This window comes from Lissotriton vulgaris, chromosome 5 (genome assembly GCF_964263255.1).
Source record: "Lissotriton vulgaris chromosome 5, aLisVul1.2, whole genome shotgun sequence".
Classification (NCBI taxonomy): domain Eukaryota; kingdom Metazoa; phylum Chordata; class Amphibia; order Caudata; family Salamandridae; genus Lissotriton; species Lissotriton vulgaris.
In genome coordinates this window covers 1,427,523,235-1,427,530,036 of record NC_141693.1, presented here as the reverse complement: position 1 = coordinate 1,427,530,036, position 6,802 = coordinate 1,427,523,235, and positions in this window count along the sequence as shown.

Below are 6,802 nucleotides of genomic sequence, written 5' to 3'. Positions count from 1 at the left end.
GTGGTAGGTGGGCGTGGGCAAGTTACTTTGTTTGTTAATTCTCTCTTCCTTCTTTCTCTTAGGCAATGGGTTGTGTATATTGTTGCTTTTCTCTGGCTGCTATGGGTTGTTGGGGCGGGGTGGGGCGGACGGCATGATGATGGGGGGTAGGAAATTAACAGTACTCAGTTGGAATGTTAATGGGCTGGGTGACCGTATCAAGAGAGGGGTTGTGCTTCATCTGCTTAAGCGCCACATGCCTGATGTCGTCCTTCTACAGGAAACGCACTTGTTTGGTAACTCATGCAAAGCGCTCAATCGCAAAGGTTACAAAATGGTGGCCCACTCGGGGTTCTCCTCGGGCTCTCGGGGGGCGGGTGTTCTTGTACGTACGTCCCTTCCGTTTGAGATTGACGTCACCATGATTGATGATAGAGGGCGCTACGCCGCAGTGGCAGGGAGATGGGAAGGGCGTGCCCTCACTCTACTTTCGGTGTACGTCCCCCCAGGCCTACAGACCAGTACTTTCCGAGACCTTGGTGGCGCCATTTTAACTCTGCCTGCTGGCTTGTTGATTGTGGGGGGTGACTTCAACTCAGTCTGCTCTGGCTCCTTGGACCGACATCCGCCTAGAGATCTTCGTAGTTCCCAACTGTGGTTGCCCTCGTTCCTAGAGTCCATGGGCTTAGTGGACAGTTGGCGGCTTTTACACCCCAAGCTTTGTCATTTCTCCTTCCTTTCCGGTGCACATGGTAGTCTTTCTCGTATAGACTACGTTCTCACCTTAGCTGCACACGCGCCTGCTGTGTCTGAGGCCCGGTTTCTGGCGCGGGGCATTTCCGACCATTCTCCGCTATGGGTCTCTTTCGATTTTGACGTCATCCTGTCGGATCGACCGGCGGCGGTTAATCCGTGGTATTTCAGAAATCCTAAAACTTGCGCTCTCCTAGCCAAAGCCATTGACCTTTATTTTTCTGAAAATGAGGGCTCGGTTAGGTCGGCCGGGACCTTGTGGGAGGCATTTAAGACTGTTTTGAGGGGGGAGGCTTTCGCTCTGATAGCTGAGGCCCGTAGAATTAGAGATGCAGACCTGCTACTCATTGAGGAGGAGGTTCTGAGGCTGGATTCCCAGCTGGGGCCCGAACCTGACCCGCTCTCCTGCACGCGCTTTCCCTCAAACTGTCGGAATACCGAGATCTTGCCACGAATGCCGCCCTGGCCTTGGCTAAGGAACAACAGGGTCGTATTTATGACGTTGGGGACAAGGCTGGGAAGCTGCTGGCCTGGTTGGACAGGAGGGAGATGGCTAGCCGTGTCGTACCCGAGATTCTGGGAGACGACGGGGTTGCTGTCACCGACCCCAGTGCCATTGCCGAGTCTTTTGCTGACTATTTCCGGGGTGTCTACACCTCTACTTCAGATTACTCCGAGGCTGACTCGACAGCGCTTCTCACGATGGTTGACCTTCCCTGTCTCTCTGACGAGGACCGTGACGACCTGGATAGAGACATATCTACCGACGAGATCGCACTCGCGATCCGCTCGTTGCGGTCTGGTAAGGCATCTGGTCCCAACGGCATCCCGGTCGAACTATACAAGATAAGACCTGACGTGGTTTCCCCGTTTTTGCGTACTATGTTTTTGGAAGCGCGCGACGCCGGCATTCTTCCCCTTGACCAGAGGCTGGCCACCATTGTGGTCATCCACAAGGAAGGGAAGCCGAGAGACACGTGTCGATCCTATCGCCCCATCTCTCTCCTGAATGTCAAGCCTAAGGTTCTTGCCAAGCTGCTTGCCAATCGACTGATTGGAGTGATTGGCGACTTAGTGCATCCTGACCAGTCGGGCTTTATTCCTCACCTCAACACTGCCCTCAACCTGCATAGACTCCACAGCGTCCTGGCTAGGGCCCATACCCTTGAGGAACCGGCTGTGCTCGCCTCTCTTGATGCCACAATGGCCTTTGACTCTCTGGAGTGGAACTACCTCTGGGCAGTGCTGGCGAAGCTCGGTTTTGGTCCGGTGTTCGTGGGTTGGGTGAAACTTCTCTACGCTAGCCCCCTGGCTAATGTTTCAGTGAACGGCCGTCTATCGACGTCCTTTGCCCTTCACAGGGGTACCAGACAGGGTTGTCCTTTGTCGCCTCTCCTGTTTGCCCTGGCTCTTGAACCGCTCGCGGCCATGTTGCGCGCGCACCCTGAACTGCATGGTATAACCTGGGCCCCGGGCTTCGAGGACAGGGTCTCCCTGTACGCCGATGATATCCTGCTCTACCTGACCTCGCCCTGCAAGTCCCTTATCGTGGCTTGTGGCGTCCTCAGACTTTTTGGAAGGTACTCTGGCCTAGTCATCAACTGGGCCAAGTCCTCCCTGTACGTCTTGAAGGGGGACACGCCGCGCCTCCCTAGAGGCTGCAATATCCAGGTAGCCGTGCAGGGTTTCAAGTACTTGAGGATTTACATCTCTGGGAGTTCGAAAGCGCGGTACGACCACAACTTACTCCCTCCAGTTCAGCGTCTCCGGCGTGATGTGGATAGCTGGCGAAAGCTTCCGCTCTCCCTGCTTGGCCGTGCGGCATTGTTTAAGATGATGTCCTTGCCCAGGTTTCTCTATGCCTTGCAGAACACCCAAGATCCGGTTCCGGCCCGCTACTTCAGGGAGATTGAGAGTCTCCAACGAGCCTTGCTCTGGGACGGTCGCCCCCGTGTCGCTGTCACGAAGCTCACGCTTCCGTGGTACGACGGGGGCATAGCTCTGCCGGACGTACGAAGGTATTACTGGGCCTCCCAGCTCGCGGCTCTTAATCACGGTTTTTACGGCCCGGTGACCAGCCCCGGCTACGCCATGGACAGATGGCTTCTGGGTGGAGGTAACTACTATCGGGCCCTGAATTCGAGATCCTTAGATCGGCGGATTTCGGGACCGACGAAGACGGCGGTTTGCATCTGGCGGGCGATTACCAAGGCGCAGGGATGGCGGGGCAGACTGACCAGATTCACCCCTCTGTATGACTCCGATATTTTGGGCAGGCTATGGCACACCAAGGGTTTCGACAAATGGGACCTTATAGGCATCTCTAGGGTGGACGACATGGTCTCTAAGGGTGTAATCAAGACCTTTCCTCAGTTGCAGGCTGAATACAAGTTGGGCGGCTCGGAGTTCTTCCAATACGCCCAGCTGAGGCACGCGCTGCTCTCGGCCATGCCGCCGGAGGGAGCGATTCCAGAGAGCTCTCCGTTGGAGGACAGAGTGTTGGACGGCCATATGCCTGATAGCGCTATCTCACTGTCATATAAAAAGCTAATCAATGTCCGCACCGACCTTCTCCTGGGAGTGCGTGATCAGTGGGTGGAAGATGGCCTGGAGATCGATGATGAGGATTGGCAGAGTGCAGTGTCCTCCCCTAAGGAGGTTGCCATCTCTTCTCGTCTTCGGCTGGTGCAATTTAAGATCTTGCACAGGGCGTATGTGACTGGCCCCCGGCTTGTACGTATGGGATGCTCGCCCGACGGTCTTTGTCGTCGTGGCTGTGGTGCCCTCGCTACCTTCTTGCACATTTTGTGGGAATGCCCCGTCATAGCCTCCTATTGGAGAAGGATACACAGTATTATGAGTGAAGTGACTGGAGTGGTGACAACAGCGGAGGCTCGGAGGTGTCTCCTTAACATTTGGGAACCGTCTGATCATAACACGGCACAGACCCAGTGGGTGACCCTAGGCAATACGGTGGCCAAGCGGGACATTGCTCAGAAATGGGGTGCCTCCACAGCTCCCCTTGTGGTCCAATGGAAAGCCAACATGGATTGGTGTATGTTCCGGGAGAAGACGGTCTATGTTGCTAGGGGTAGACCCCGAAAATGGAGTAAAGTGTGGGGAGCTTGGAATGCTTACCGGGGTGATGTATGCCTGCTGCCTGAGCCTGTTTCTCTGGATGTACATACGTCGCCGTAGCCTGTGACGCCAACTGTGACACGTTACCTGATTGATCCTGTTTTTCCTCCTCCCACTAACTATCCTTCACTCTCCTGTATCAATGATTCGATGTCTACTCTCCCCTACCTGCTACCTATACCCTGCGGAATTCTCTACCCCATTGCCACTCTTCGGCGCCACTTGGCGTTTCTTTTCTTTTGTTCTCTTTCTTCTTTATAAAAAGTTAAAAACAACCTGCATTGTTCTGATGTACCTGTATTTGCACTATTGCGCTCCTGCTTCACCATGCTGCCTTGCCTCCGGGATGTTAGGCTGAATAGCTGTGTGCTCTTTCAAAATAAAGGTTTTAAATTTTATAAAAAAAAAAAAAAGAAAAAACAGTTGAGGTATTACACAATTGATGTCTATAGTTAGACAGGCAGTCTAGAGACTGTATGGAGTTATTTATGGTAAATATTTATTTGGTGCAATGGTGGCCCTTGAGAATTTAAGAGGTGAAATAGCCAGTGCCTTGAGTACCTTACAGGTGAATAGTTGCGCACTACAAGACATTGATTGATTGCCTTCATTTTTTATTTCTTACCTTTCTAAATGTGGACATCCTCTTAGAATTTGTTTGGACTTCTGAATATTTGCAGTAAAGCTTTGTACTTTTAAAGTGGAGTTGTACCACGTGGAAGAGGGGCAAAATCGATGTGATTCTTTTACAGCTAACCTCAGAGACTGAAATAAATCCTGTATTTCTAAATCCCTGAAGGTATGATTGTTAGACTGAGATGGGCTGGGTAAGAGTTGCAATGGCGGTCAGGTGATGCCCGACTGTCTGGTAAGATCTATCCATGTACAATGATTTGCAGATATGTGAAAGTGATTCATTCTTGGATTATTCTCCCCCACTACTCTCCTACCGTTCACTGCTGAGTCCATTTGAATGGTCGTTGAGATGGACGCCTTGCAGTAATGACATTGTTGATCATGACAGAATTACAGAATTAAGTTATAGGGTCTGCTGGTTAAATATAGTTGTTTTGTAAGTGCCTGGGGAGCAGGGACGAGGGAGACAACTCACATAGGTCAAGAAGTTAGAGGATACATAATTCACAACTTAATGATTTCTTGAACTCACTCAGAATACACTGCTTTATATTTTGTACTCTAAACCTTTCCTCTACAAAGCATCAAATTCCCGGGATACTGCCTAACAGTGCATATATACAGATTTCACCCTGGACTCTGTTCACTGACTACATTCCCATCTCTACAACCTAGCACATTATTGTATACTTGGCTGGATGTGCCCTCTCATGTCACACTTGTCCTATCATAGTTCAGCACATCATACCCTCTTAACATTCTGATCTTAGATCAGTGGTGTCAAAGCAGAGATATGGCTTCACTTCACCACCCAAAAAGCCTGTGTATATTATTCTTAAATGTGAATGGTCGTACATGCTACCTCTAACAATTCCAGAAAGCCCCATTTAAAAAGATGGTACTGCCCAAATTCCTATATGCGCAGCAGAACACCCCATACTGGATGCCAGCCAACCTCTCCCAGAAACTAGACCCTGAGCTGAGCCTGCTCCTCAGGAACAGTGATCCCCCATACATTGCACTCCAATAGCTTGCAAGGGGGACATACAACTGGGGTAAGCTGTGCCAGACATTACAAGGTACTACAGGACTGTGCAACTAGGAACCGTTAATGCCTGAGTGTTCCTGACCTGAGATGAGACAGCACTCAGGGAGGATAGACACTCCATGGGTGCTAGGGGATATCCCTCGCTACTATACAGGATCCAGACCCTGGGGAAGCTGCCATTCCAGTCAAACATGCTGGTCTCCATTTGGAAAGAGACAATAGGCTTCTTGTACTGGAAAGATGCTACGACCCAGCAAGTACGATACGTGTCGGGTACGCACCGTACTACCCTTTTTCTACGGGAGCTGAAAACAGCCGTAAAAGCAGAGTTCACGCCCAAACAGGTACGGAACGGCTCCCCTGGGTATGGTGCGTACCCCCCATGATCGCAGGGGTACGCACCGTACCCCTGCGATCATGGGGTGTATGAGCCGTACCCCGTGTACGATGGGTGTACGAGCCGTACCCCATGTACGATGGGTGTACGAGCAGTACCCCATGTATGATGGGTGTACGAGCCGTACCCCATGTACGATGGGTGTACGAGCCGTACCCTATGTACGATGGGTGTATGAGCCGTACCCCATTGTAGGATGGGTGTACGAGCCATACCCCATGTACGATGGGTACACCCAGCGTACATGAGGTACGGCTCGTACACCCATCCTACAAGGGGCACGGCTCGTACACCCATCGTGCATGGGGTACGGCTCGTACACCCCATGATCGCAGGGGTACGGTGCGTACCTCTGCGATCATGGGGGGTACGCACCGTACGGTGCGTATGTGTTTGTGTGCTTTTCCGTACGACTCGCCCTTACCTGACGTGGACCGTACGAATCGCGTCCTCATACCCCAGTCCGGATCGTACTAGTCGGGTCATACGGCATGTGTACGAGTCGTACGGCATTAGTACGAGTTGTACACTTCACGGTTTCAGCCTTGCAATACGTACGGATTGTGACGATTCGGATGGATTCACGGAATACGGATTGTACTACGCGACTCGGACAGACGGGTACGATTCGTACGGAGAGGGCTCTGGATACAAATCGTACAGACTTTATTTTTTTTACCGAATCGGAATCGACCCCACAGAGTATGCTGCTTGAAATTCTTGTTCATTGGTGAGTCACGCTCACTCTCCTAACCCTACATTTGTGTAATGTACACTATGCAGCATTGAGTTACAGAAATGCATTAAATCCAGAATGATTTTCAAATTTGACCTTAAATGTCACCCCGTCC